Source organism: Conger conger, chromosome 3, assembly GCF_963514075.1.
Source record: "Conger conger chromosome 3, fConCon1.1, whole genome shotgun sequence".
In the NCBI taxonomy this organism is placed as follows: Eukaryota; Metazoa; Chordata; class Actinopteri; order Anguilliformes; family Congridae; genus Conger; species Conger conger.
In genome coordinates this window covers 79,884,845-79,899,904 of record NC_083762.1, presented here as the reverse complement: position 1 = coordinate 79,899,904, position 15,060 = coordinate 79,884,845, and the positions used below count along the sequence as shown (strand labels likewise).

The 15,060-nt window shown below is 40.8% G+C and overlaps 1 protein-coding gene across 1 annotated transcript in view; it reads right to left on the bottom strand.

The window, feature by feature from the left end:
• Window positions 1–11,762, bottom strand: part of satb2 (SATB homeobox 2) — a 60,167-nt gene extending 48,405 nt beyond the window's left edge. The window contains exon 1 of the mRNA XM_061236022.1: window positions 11,016–11,762. The gene's annotated coding sequence lies outside the window, so the exon portion shown is untranslated. The remainder of the gene's footprint in view (window positions 1–11,015) is intronic.
• Window positions 11,763–15,060: the final 3,298 nt, after the last annotated feature.

The window sequence follows — 15,060 nt, the reverse complement described above, 5'->3', positions numbered from 1 at the left end:
CCCACAGCCACACGGGGGAATGGAACCCACAGCCACACGGGGGAATGGACCCCACAGCCACACGGGGGAATGGACCCCACAGCCACACGGGGGAATGGACCCCACAGCCACACGGGGGAATGGAACCCACAGCCACACGGGGGAATGGACCCCACAGCCACACGGGGGAATGGAACCCACAGCCACACGGGGGAATGGAACCCACAGCCACACGGGGGAATGGACCCCACAGCCACACGGGGGAATGGACCCCACAGCCACACGGGGTAATCATCCACCCCACACACAGCGTCATCTTGTCCACTTTCTGGACTGAGCTACCGATGTTACTTCTGTTTTTGTTTACGTGTTTGATTGACCCAGACCGTTTTGTTTTGTGTGTGATTAAAGACATTTCAGAAAGGCAGTCTGCAGTCTGGACTGGTCAACTCCAACGCAGATTATCCAGTGAGGTTAAACATGAACATCACCTTTCATACTGCGCTAGTATTTATTTTCTTAGGGGCAGAAAACTGAAAATGATAGCGAATGTAATTTTTGAACAATAATCAGGTAACATATATACGTACAACCTCAGGGCGTGCTATTGTTTTAGATAATGCATCTGATGGAACCTGCTGCCGGAGCTCAGTGGTACAGGTGTCATTGTGACGTGCGTCCTTAACTACGCCACCCTCGTGTTTGAGTACGTTACATCTGGAATTCAGGGCTTCATTTTCATATGGTTCACTTTTCTGTCGTTCATCAGCGAGATGCAGGTCTTGGTTTTTCTGTTTCCTCTGTGTACGTTTGCTCCGAGCCAACGTATAAACGAATAGGATGGCATCAAAATTCAAAAACGACTTCTTAAATTAGCCATTTGGAAAAAGACATTAAGAAACGAAATGTCATGGTTGGTCTGATTGGTACCATTGTTCTGAAACCCACTCCTGCCAGTATTGAAAAAACACATCCAAGGCAACAGAGATCATTGCATACAGGACAAAAATCATTTTCATAACTGTGTTTTTCTATGTTTGTATGAAGCTCCCTTTTTGAAGCCAAAAATTATGGCAAACCTGAACTGGAGGAAAAAATGAACTTTTTAAAAATGAAAAGACATGAAAAAGGGAGCCGTCTTCTCCCCGACTCCAAGAACATAAACAACAACACAGAAACAGGAACAGGAAGAGCCTGTGAGGCCAAATACCCCCTCTCTCCCTGTTCTCTGTTGTACAGCATGGCAGAGAAACCTCACCTCTCCTTACACACACACTCACTCACACTCACACACACACACAGACACACACAAAGACACACTCACTCTCACACACTCACTTTCAGACACACACACACACACTCTGACACACTCACACTTTCACACACACACACACACACTCACACACACTCTGACACACTCACACTTTCACACACACACACACACACACACACACACACACACACACACACACACACACTCACACACTCACAGTGATAGGCTGCCATGCAAAGCACCGATCAGTTAGGTGTCGTGTTCAGGGACACTGTGACGACTTCAAACCGGCAACCTTCTGACTGCCAGACGACAACTCTTACCCCCTCACCTATATAACAACATACGCCTGAATTTTACCAACCCAAGAATGTTTTTACAGAGGATGTTGCGATTGCTGAGACGTTATCTAAAGGTTCTCCAGTTAACAATGTCGGCTGAATGTGTTATTCGGTTAGGGACAATGTGGTTCAGGTCGCGTTGATTTTTGGGCACAGTCACGGAGCCCAGCAGAGGAAGGACTCCGGAAAACTCCACCGCTCAAAGAGAGCGTATACGGAGGGAATAGATTTCACACCAATCCCAACTGTAAACACAGTCGCTCATAAAACTTCAGCAAACTTTGTTTCGTTTTAACAGCTTTTCTCTTCTTTTTTTTTTTAAACCCCCAAACCTGAACCACATTTCTGAACGGAGCACTCAGTGACAGACAAATCAATGCTCCCTCTGAGATATTCTTTGTCTTGTTTATTCCCGGGTTTTGGCTCCATTGACGAGAGTGCGGTTTGTAGACATATGATTGGAGGATTGTACTTTGGCTCAGGGTTAAAAGAAGGTCTCACAGGTGGTCCTTGCCATGTATAACTTTAGGTATTATTCACTGTTCATGTTTCAGTATTCAGGGTGGTTTCACTGTCTCAACGCGCCATATTGGAGCCATTTATTTAGAGATGGTCAACTAAATACCGACCAATTCATTTCATTTGTTAAAATTGTATCTACCTTTTTTTTCCAGAAAACTTTAAGTGGACTTTGAACTTCAGTCAAATATACTTGTTTAATTACAACTGTAATAAAAATGACAGCTGTAAAATACATTGAGACTTCACACGTACGTATTTAAACACATAATGTTTTCAAACATTTAAATCTGACATATACACAGAACTATGACAATCTGAAAAGGTAATAAAAAAATAAATCAAACAAAACTTTTGAGCATATTTCTTTCTTCAAAACTCCTATTAGAAAAGAGGGTAATTTTCCAAATGAGACCATTACTAAGAATGACTTCTATGTTCCATTGTTGAGACTAACAGATCAGTTATAATCCTACAACAAAAATGCATGCGGTGTTCTGCCTTATATTGGACTACAACTGGGACTATTGGGATGATTGTTGCTTTTTTAAATGGACTTGTTGCTTTTCCGCATCTAAAGCACGTCACAGTAACATACTGTATCTCAGCATATACACTAGAATGTCCAATACATTCATTTGAATTCTGACCCATTTCACTTTTTTAAAAATGGCAGGTCCAAATTCAGGTATAAGAGTAACATCATTAAGTTTCTGAAATGGAAGTATCATGTCATGTCACTATTATAAAGGAGACCTTCCTCCTCTTTTGCAGTCCGTTCTGAATTTGCATTGATATAGTACACAAATACTTCTGAAAACTTACAAAGACTTTGTACAAAATATCTTCTTAAGGGTAAAACCTGTCTGGATTAATACTTAAGAATGTTTAGTGAACAGCCTGGTTTCATGGTGTGCGATAATGTAAAGATAAAGAGTTTCTTTAGACAATTATAAAATGGTGTTAATTTCATTTTAAAAAATTTGTATGGTCTGTGTAAGAAATTTGTTTGAAACTGTTAATTCCATTTGCGCCATAAACTATTCATTTTTTAAAACGTTAAACAGACAAAAAAGATTGAATACATTTTCATACATTGTCTACATTGCATTTAGTAGTAGTTGTCTAGTTATGTCTACTGATATCTGAAACGTGGGACTTTCAGAGAAAGTGAGAAATGATAAAAATAGTTGCTAAATTGACGGTGAGTGACTGGCAAACAGACTGCGCTTTTAAAGGTTCATAAACCAGCACTTGCAGTGCCCTGGCATTTCCGTGCACAACGCTGTTTCACATCAAATTACATCTAAAGTGCGCTCTCTGTCACACTGTCCTTCAGCCACGAACGCTATCCTTTAGCATTTCCTTCAGGCTGTAATTGACACTTTAATTTGAACTTGACTTATTGCACTTTTCCCAGGTGCTGAGAATGGCAGGAAGCAGGATGCCTTTTTGAAAATTGAAGAGAGACGGGCGATGAATTACACGGTGTGTGTTTGACAGGCTGTGTGGAAACACGGGAACATTATAGCATTTTAAAAGATGAGACGCATGATCTCCTCCTTCTCCTTGTCTGTGATCTTCATCAAGCGTAACCTTTACAACAATGTAATTTAGAATTATGAGGAGAAATATGGAAAGAACAACTGTAATGCAATGCCATCAGTCATACTTCCACGGATAACCATCATCCGTGTAATTAGACCAGCCTAACTTATGCCATAATAACAACTTTAAAATGTAGACAACTACTTCATAAGCAAACTGTGGATCAAAATATTGGACCTTCAACTTCAGCTCAGATTGCCCAAGCATGACATTTACATTTCTGTCATTCGGCAGACGCTTTTAATCCAAAGCCATTTACAAGTGTATAGGTTCTTCCACAGGTTAAAGCATCACATCCATAACTAGTAAAATACACAGGAAGGACTATTCTAAACAAAAGGACAACAGTCATTGTAAGTGCAATATATATCTTCTTTTTTTTTTGGGTTAGACAAGAGGGATATCGGAAGGGGCGGGGGGGTCAGGACGGAGGACTAAGGAATAGTTTGAAAAGGCGCAGGATAGTCGGACACAGCTCACACTAGTGTAGCAAGACAGCAGTGGAGGGTTCCGCAGATCTACATAATTTAACATAATGCAACAAAAGCTTAAAAGATCCAAGCCATTCATGTCTAATATAATGTTTATAATGTTTTAATTCCTCTGTCACCAGGTGTGCCACATGAACACAGAAGGCATCATCTTTGACCCCAAGCAAAGGTAAACTATGTGCAAACAAATGGGATGGCATCAAAAATCAAACTTATTAAGCTAGCTAGTTTTGCAAAAAAAATAAATAAATAAATAACATTAGACAAGACTGAACGAACATTTTGCATCATTAGTACCGTCGTTCAGAATCAGTCATTCAACAATACTGGAGATCATTGTATACAGGACAAATATTATTTCCATAATTGCGTTTTCTATGTTAGCACGAAGCTTCCTGTTGGAGGCCCAGAATTATGGCAAACCTGCACGAGAAAACTACTTTTTTTTTTTTATTATTAAAAGATATTAAAAGAGAAGGAAAATTCTCTCCCCTCTCAATCAAGAACATGAATAAATGCAAACAGGTAGGGGAGAGGAGCAGAAACAAGGGAGGAGATGGGGGGTGAGGAGAGGTTCTGATGGACGGCATGAGGCACTTTCACTGCGTATCTCACGACCCTGCAACCCTCTGCACACACACTTTTGTATTATATAATATGACTCGTAATCCAACCACTAGTCATATGGATGTTTTAATGGTTGCCACCTGGAAGGTACATTTGTACACTGATTCAGCAGGTCAGGGGCACTGCATGCATCTATTATCTATTTTTTTTAAACCCAGTCTCAAAAGCATCATTTCAATTCACATAAGTCATTTTAATTAAAACACAATCAGTCATTGTAGAGAAGACAGCATGGGATACGGTAATTCATACATTAATTATTGCCAATTATAGATTTATAGATGAGGTACATACACACATACATACATATACACAGAGACACAGAGACACAGGCATGCACACACACACACACACACACACACACACAGACAGGCATGCATGTACACACACACACACACATACATACACACACACATACACACACACACACATACATACACACAGAGACAGGCATGCATGTACACACACACACACACACACACATACACACACACACACACACACACATATATACACAGACACAGGCATGCACACACACACACACACACACACACATACATACACACACAGAGACACAGGCACGCACACACGCACGCACACAAACATAATATGAATGCAATTGAATGAAATTTGCTTCACAGTATTCAAATCCAGAGGAATTGACTAATCAACTAATTTATGCGGCTCTTATTCTCGGTTAAATAACCCAGGGTCCAGCTCATAGCTGCTTAAACCGGCGTACAGCACAGCAGCAGCATCTGCACAGTAGACCCCGCGCAGGGCCTACTGCGTTACTCCAAGGTGCGAGCTGACAGATATGAAACGCGGTTGAGCAGCACAAGATGTTTCTCCTCAGTAACAAAATCTCCAGCTCAGATCCCAGCCAGAGTTCCCCCGGTAATTTATACAACCTCAAAATATGACTCAATAAAAGGACACCAGAACTATAAACTACAACTCGCACTTTTCAGCAGCGGACAGTAAAATGCTCAGTGCTAATTTAATTTAACGATTCCAACGGGGATCAGATGTACTGCACCAGAGCTGATCTGACACGGAACGTTTTACCGCCTCGGATATAGACACGCGGCGGCTGCTGGATTTTGGGGTGTCAATAAAGTTGCTAAATTTCAATTTAAGAAACTGTTCTCTGGTCCTCAGCCTTTTACCGCAGTCAACCCTTTTTAAGATGCAGGATTTCTGCAATACTGCCGTAACTATGACAACCCTGGCCTGGACACAGCTATGGCACAGAATGCTGTTTTAGGATTCAACATTTCGGCAGGTTGTTGTTTTAATGCAGCAGACTACTTGCGAACAACTTGCTGTTTACATGGTGCAGCCTGTTTATTTAATGTAAACAGGCTACATGTGAACAACTTGTTACTTTAACGTAAAAAAGACAACACGTGAACAACTTTCATGTAAGTGACTGCGCGCAGCGGGCAATATTAAAACACTAAAGTTTTATTTCCATTTCCCGACACAGCCTGGTTATCTTGTGTATCTAATCTGCTGTTTAATAGTGCGGCCACACCCCTGATATCGGTGCACGGAGATAGATCAGATCACACAGGGGAATGGAGAGAGAAAGGAGAGGGACAAACAGAGAGAAAGAAGAGAGAGAAAGAGGGAAAAATGGAGAGAAAGAGAGGGAGAAACGGAAAGAAAGAAGAGAGAGAAACAGAGAGAGGGCTTAGGAGTAAAGAGTTAAAGAGTTTCTGCATTATGAGAGTCAATAATGACACACAGGAAAATATCGCAATAATGAAAACAACTCCTAAAATTAATAACAAAAAGAAAGAAAGAAAGAAAAGAGCAAAGAATGAAAGAGAAAGAAAGGTGGAAGGGGAAGAAAAACAAATGAACGAAAAAACAAACAAACGAAAGTAAAATCAAAGACAGGGTGCACACAGTCCTATCTGGGCCTACAGAATCAGAATCAGAACCAGAACCAGAACCATAATCAACTTTATTGTCATTGGACAAAGAAATGTGAGCAGGCAGTACAAATGGTGGTTAAAGCGCAGTAATAACTGTGCAATATTATTGTGTTGTATTATGACAGTAATATTGTCATGATATTTATAACAGTGGCAGCAGTCTCTCCTGCACTTGACTGGTGTGTGTAAAAGGTTCTGAGGTCCGGCCCCACCGGACCGGTTTCCGCTCGCTCGTCCAAAATCCCACAGCCAGAGATTAGCTCTGCGTTCAGACCGCTGAAGACACCACACCGGAGCGCAAACTGCTGTGAACTTTCCGCTCCGTTTCGGGTCAACTGCTGTTCACGTTCCCGTCCGGGAACGCTGGCTTTAAAGGAAAACGGCTTGGGGGGCGGATTTTGGAGTCAGTAAATGAAAACACCGACCGGAACAGGCGCAGTGGTGTTTTATCGTTTTTGTCACACGTCTGTGAGTGTGAGGCCAACACAGTCTGGAGACGGGGGAACAGAAGTGCCGAACGCACAGTCACTGGAACTGAACGTTTCACAGCAACAAGAGCTTCTTATAAAAGCCTGAAATTGATATTTTTCAGGCAAAAGTGAATTTCTTATGCCCCTGTGTTGGAAAATGAAATGCCGTTGGACAGCAGCTGAATCTCAATTATTCCATTTTTTAAAAGGCTTTTAATGGTGCCTCAAGCCACAGATATTCTCAGAAACAAATGATTTAATCTCACACACACTGGGGCATAACACACTGTCTGGCGTAACGTAAGCCTTGGAAGAACTACCCCCCTCCATACCTTTCAATACCGTTCACAGTGATGACCAGATTCTACCCTTTTTTTTTAGAAAAACAGATGCCTTTCTCACAGGATTGAGACTGTTACTGTATGCTGACTAGATTATGTAACCATACATGGGAATTTGATCTGTCATATATTTGGGATATCTCCTCAGAAACACAGTTGAGAATTCCTATATGATCAACACTGACAATGCACTATGTGTACCAAAGGCATGAACCCTGTGCTGTCAAACTAGACATGCCAAACTAGAGATGTGTGTGTGTGTGTGTGTGTGTGTGTGTGTGTGTGTGTGTGTGTGTGTGTGTGTGTGCAAGTGTGGGCATGCATACATGCAAGCACACACCTGTGTGTGTGTCTGTGTGCACACATCTGTGTGTATGTATGTATGTATGTATGTATGCACGCATGCATGCATGCATTTTTATGCACGGATGTTATGCAGAGCAGAAATATATCTTTCACTTAAATATTTTGCTAAAAAGACAGACCTGATGTTTCATCATATAAAAACAAATGCATGACGGATTAGAACAAACATACATAGAATAGATATTTCAAGTCTTTATTTTGTTTGGATTTATGAGTTAAAATGAGCTATTGATACACATTAATACTGGAAGGCACTGAATAGGCCGATGCTATTAGGCCCTGTCGACTCACGGTGTGAGAGAAGCGCATGTACCGAGAAATGTACGTCGCAGTCAATTCCTAACTCAGTGGAAAACTTTCGCACGATTTTGAATCAAGTATTTTTTACTTGATTCGTGACCAACAACGATAAATAACAGCGCCATTCATGGATTAACGTCACGACAAGGACCCGCCATGCACGCTATCTTCGCATGTCATAATGTTGTATTAAAATAGCTAATGGCTTGTGTTAAATGTTTTTCGCTAAATTACAAGTGTGTTAGGAATTAGTCCTGTAACCTTTAATTAACTCCACTAAACATTAATATTTGCCGGAAATCAACAGGTACGGCGCACACACGAATTAGGCTATCCCGCGCCTGCTCCATTGCAAGTTTTGCGAATCACTTCATTGTGTTATTAATGCATAGGTGAACCGTGAAAATTCCAAATATAGCATTAATAGCCGATCTCCCATATTTTCACAAAAACGCATAAGCTACTTAGTGGAGCGTTACTCTACGTATCGACATTTGGGCCTCTCCACGTACCGTATAGCGTAACTGCTGCAGTGGTAGGCTACTCAGCGCTATTTAGTGGCCAGTTGTACCGCTTCACAATTAAACTCGTTCTAATTAGTGAACAATAGTGATTTAGCTAATGAAAACCGACAAATACATTAAAGTGTTAATGTGTTTCCAAAAAGAAATGTATAAGGATTACTACACACTGAGAATAAGAAATAAGAAGATCTAATCACTCTCACGATCACGCGCTCTTTCTTTTCTTTTTTTTTTCTTTTTTAAATAATCAAAAAGAAACTTGGTAGGAAAGTGTTCAGTAAATAGTAGTGTAGCCAGTTGTTGACTGGGAGAAAACACAATGGGTGTTAAGTATCTTAATTTATCTGCTGTATGTTGCCTGCTGTTAAGTAGCAAGCAGTCGATGCGAAAATGCAGGTTTTTGTAGGCCTAAACTTCATGGAGAAATACACAGTGGCGGTTTATCAAGACTCATTACTAAATTAAAAGTGGAATCTTAGGAACTGCAATTCACCTGTTTTAAAAGTTACTGCTGTTAGACTTTAAAAACCGAAAACCTTGCAGAGAAAACAATAGGCAATTATTCAAACAATAAATCCTTCAAAATAGCCATGTTTAATTTGAGAAAGATTCATGTGTAATGCATAACTACTTTCATAACTCATTGTGTGATACGTGTATGCAATGCACATATTGCAATGTTTATTGATATTAATGTTGGCGCTTCTATCTTTGCGCTGTATGTTTTAAAAGCCAGAGAGTTCTTCTCAGTGTAGTCGGCTCATCCACACTGCTTTCGGCGCCGGCTATATGTGCGGACAGTCCGTCACAATATTTGAAAAGTCTTGTTGAAGTTCGTATACTGTAGCCAACAAAAGAAACATCTTTGCAGTTTTTTAAACTGTGGGTTTACGTTTGTTGTCAAAAAACCCAGTAAAGATTAAGACGAACGCGAAAATGTGATCAAACGCTACATATGCAAAAGAACAGTGAAAGATTAATTTTGACAACTGTCAAAACTTGTAGACAGATAGCCTGCATATGCAAGCGTTGAAGGATAAAGAATCAGGATAGATATCGTGACACTGAAAATGAAAAGAAACAGTTCTTTCATCGAGCGTCGCACAGTAAAGTTGATTTTGGGGAGATTAGTAGTCTACCTAAATTTAAATCCAGTGGAAATTTTCAGATATATGGATTATCCAGCGGTAAACCTAATCTAATAATAATAATAATAGATCTAATACTACTACTACTACTACTACGAATAATAATAATAATAATAATAATAATAATAATAATAATAATAATAATAACAATAATAATAATAATAATAATAATGTATTATTATAAAGAATTGTTCATTATTATTATCATTATGATGTCAGTCCTAATACTACCACCTCTAATAATGATATTATTATTATTATTATTATTATTATTATTATCATCATGTCTACTCCATAATTCTAGAATTATCACTCTCCATAAAAAACAATTATTTGGCAAAATACAAAGTCCCAAGTCTACTGAATTTGGGAGACAAAACAACCAACAGCTTCCTAAACCTGAAGTGATATCAAATTAACCTTTTCATATTTCTGTAATGCAGATTTGTTCTTTAAGAATACTTCAGTTTTAGGCCCATGCGAATGGTACTACAGATTTCTCTCCTCGTAAACTTTAACGGGTTTGTTTTTAAATCAAACTCAAAGTTCCCTTCCAAGCTCAGTGCAAGCAATAGAGCCAAATGTTGTGGTTTCACAAATTATCACAAAATATGACATTTCCAAGGAATAATAATGATGATGATAATAATAATAATCATAATCATAATCATAATAATAATCACAATAATAACAATACAAGTTGTTATTGCTATTATTATTATTATTACTATTATTATTACTATTATTACTATTATTATTATTACTATTATTACTATTATTATTATTATTATTATTATTATTATTACTATTATTATTATTATTGCTATTATTTAAAGGTAATCAATGTATATGCTAGAACTCTTACGAATCCAATTCCATGCATTATTTATCCTAATCGATAATATTGTTGATTTTCACGGCTGCTTTGTCTCCAGATTAATTTGAATAGTTAAGATCATTAACATCGCAATAGACCCGGAGTAAAATAGTATACGGCCAAATAATTAGGTTAGAGAATGGATCGAAGGAAGGCTAAAGCAGGAAAAAAAAAGTTAAGGAGGAAATCGAGATTCAATTTTACTCACCGCTTATGGTGTGTCTGTACCTCGGCTGGCTGGGGAGAAGGCTCTGTCCATTGATTAAAAGTATTGAATCCAGGGCTGAACTTGGGTCTCGCTTCGGTCGGGGTTGAAATCGTCTCGGACGGGAGCCGAGTGCCGCTCCTCCTCGCGGTCCGTCCGTGTGTGAGAGTGAGCGATTGAAGAGAGCACGAGCGAGAGTTGAACGATAAGGATGGACGGAGAGAGGGGGGGAGGGAGAGAGAGAGAGAGAGAGAGAGAGAGAGAGAGAGAGAGAGAGAGAGAGAGAGAGAGAGAGAGAGAGAGAGAGAGTCTCACGGCTTGTGCTCCGGGAGTCGCAGGCTGGAGGTAACCGGGATTGTACGGGAACACACGCCGCCTCGGGAGAAGGACGGGGTAAACAACTTGTCAGGAGTCCGGCACAGGTCGCTTTGTCCTTGCTTTTTGTCCGTGGCGGTTTCTTTGACGAAGCGGGGCTACGGCGTTGTCGTCCTCCGGACGTGCTTGCACCTTTTATCGGCGTGGAGAGGAATAACGCATCAGAGCCGGAGACATTGTCATCTGGAGACGCGGAACTCGAAAAATAAAAACAATAAAAAAAACAGCCAACAGAAATAAGGAAAGGGGGCAGCTTAAGAGTAGGCGCCCGCGATAACAGAGCAGCAGTGAGGAGATCTCCTTTTGCTGTAGGCTATACCTCAATCAGATTTAGCGCCTAACAATCTGTGTGTGTCACTTTCAATCTCCCCCATGCCAACGGGAGCACTGACTGACAGAGAGATCATGAGAGAGAGCCGAGAGAGAAAAGGGGAGGGAGGAGGAGTGTGTGTGAGAGAGGGAGAGGGGTAGAGAGAGAGAGAGAGAGAGAGAGAGAGAGAGAGAGAGAGAGAGAGAGAGAGAGCCATTTGTCTAATTCAGTTGTTCTTTAAAGTGTTGGAGATTGTTTTGCAATAAGCTTCTATTTCTACATTCCCACGGCTGTATTTTTTTTTTTTTTTTTTTGAACTTCTTTTAACGAAAGGTTATCTAAAAATCTGCAATTCCTCCAGAATTTACGCTAGCCTATATGATTCCCTTAGCACCATACAACATTTGAGTGGCTTCGGGCAGATGTAGGCAAAGACATTTATGTCCCCCAAAGAACATCTGCGTTAACCGGAATTAATCGATTTATACTTTTTGCTGTAGCAAAATGCCCGTTCAGCTGTCCATTCGCCCTAGGTTTAGGCAACGCCCACATACACAAGCAGGGTGTGAATATGGGATTAAATACTAAACTGATGTTCAAGTCCACGTACAGCTATGATTCTGCAGCTTGTGTTAATGAGTAATAACAGCGAATAAAAAAACCCAGCGGTCTCTCTCGCTCAGCGGACTGTTTTATTAGATGCCTTGTGTAAATAAAACAAGTGCACTGTCAGGTGAAATTGGTTAATAATAAACCGCATTCTTGATAGACAGATGTCATTAGCTTTTAATAATTTATGAGGGCAACTTCAACGGAGGGAGTTTCACACCGGTTTGACAGTAGGGTGATATAAAAGGCTGAAGCTCACACAAAACCCGCTCTTCTTAATATTTAATGAAGTCCAAGCTTTTGTTTTGTTGTCATTTACCACCAGTATGCATACAGGCTGGAATATACGGGTTGCCACGGCTGTATGTTACGTATTCGCTGCATGGTGGAATAGGCAGGGTCAGGCTGCACGGGATTTCAGTCAGACCAGCTTCTTCAGATGTACATTTTGCAGCCTTTCCTTCCGCTGCAAAACCTCCATGCTATTCTTTTCCGGCGTAAGCCTGAACACCTCAACTTCACATAGCTCTCTTAGATGAGCGGCCAATAGATACACTTTATTTTGGCAAATGAACACATAGTTTCCCTCTCGTCCGAATGCTTAACCCAAATGAACCCTAAAAAAATCTAATTGATTTTGATTGATTGCGCAACCCGTGTGTGTGTGTACTTGGAAACACCCAGTGCCCACTGAAATAGCCTATCATCGCGACATCACACGGAAAGCGGGCCGTTGAAATACGGTTCGCGCTGCACGCCAGCAGCCTCGAGGCCCGAGAAAAGGTGTCTCGCGGCGCTGATCTTTGCAACGGTCTGTAGCCCAGACAGCAGACAGCGGCGTAATTAACCATCGTGTAATTACGGCAGGGACAGAATGACAACAGTTTCACACAATTTCAGTAGTCTAACTGCTTCCCTGTCACTAAATTCGCATTCCGTTTGTCTGTAAAAACCAAATTTTGGAATTTTGACAGGGACCGTTTTTTTTTTTTTTTTTTTCAGGAATTTGATTGACGGGGAGCAAGGCTATTTTAGGCTTTTAGAATCGACTATGATAACGCTGGGGGAGAACGCAATTCCGCTAGCTAATGTCAGTGTATTGATTAACAATTACAACGAAAAATATACATTTTCAAATTCATGCGTATCAAAATAGGAAAAATGCCAAAAGCAGTTATTTATGCTTTGCTCTTATGAAAGCCACAAACAGCATTAGGCCGAGATAAATTAACCATTCGACATAACACATTCTGAATGTATTAGAATGGATAAGCCTGCGAGTTTGCGAGCATGCATTACGTTGTATTGCGTTCCATAATTAACAGAGTCGCTTTTCTCTGTAGTTCTTTCAATAATCTTCTTCATATAAGTTTACGTGACGCATCAATCAAGAGATCAATTGATGGTTGATGTAATGTAGACTACACGTGAATTGTAGTGTTAAAAATATGTCTATAGCAGTATTGTAAACTAATCATAGTCATTAGTAAATCTGACCGTGTACAGAATGTGCCACAAATCCAGGCCAATGTCACTCACACTTTCACTTAACAAGCCTCAAGGAAGACCATAAAGAGGTTCTTAACGGTTTTAACATCTTCCGATGATGGCGTTACGCGCTCCAAAAACTCTCAGCTTTCCCTGTCTGAGTACCCCTTAGTTCTGCTTTTATTTTCACGCACGCATCCTTTAGCTGCCCACGTTTATAGCTTGCAAGTCACCCACTGGCGCTTAGAGGAGGGGACACAGGAGCGCACTGTGCTCGGAGGTGCAGGTATATGTCACACTAGCAACGGAAAGCAACAGGTAGGACAACCGGGGATAAAGTGCGTAACATATGTGCTTGGACAGGACTCGCAAGAGAACTGCAGAGGAGTGGGCTACAGTAGGTGTAATATCGTCGACGAGATAAACCTTCTGCTGCTTTAGACTTCTGTTCTCATTGTCAGAGGATTACTCGGCCATCATAAATAATACTTAACGAACGTCGTTTTACAAACACTGATGAGGAAGACATTGTGAATCGATAACTGGACCCGGTCGGGAAGTGACCCCATGCATAACTTTGATATATATTGAAATAATGTGTCGTTCACTCACACCCTCGTGTGTGTGTGTGTGTGTGTGTGCGCGCGCGCGCGTGTGTGTGTGTGTGTGTGTGTGAGAATCTCTCTCTCTCTCTCTCTCTCTCTCTCAACGGGGAACGGTCCAATTACTTCAGCTTCAGTGGTGAACGTATCTGCATCTTGTGTTTTGACTATAACTGCCACATCAATGTGGTAGCGAAGTTTGGATAACACGATGGAGCGGCGAAAATATTCCATGAATTTCGTAAACAGAACAACATATGCTCAATTCAAAGCATGCAATTTGTATTCCTGGTGGCGTTTAAAAAAATATATCATACAGGCAACATGTTCCAGTTATTATTGTGAATACGAGACGGTGGCGATAACATTCATAAGCCGCCATTTAAAATAGATGTACACGAGCGTTCTCGGCCAGTCTTACCTCCTCTCTCTCTCTAAGGTGATCTGATGAAAGTTCATTAATGGCGCCTGAGCGACCGTAGTTACCGGTAGCGCTTGTCAGGAGTTAGTGAGCGCAGCAACCGAGTGCGCGAGGCGGACAGACAGTGCTTGGACGCTGGCCGATGCGCGCGCCTCATTCGTCACTATTATTATATATGATAATGATGACGATGATGTAGCACTATGTCGGTTTAACTTATGTCCCTACAGAACTAAAGGGCCT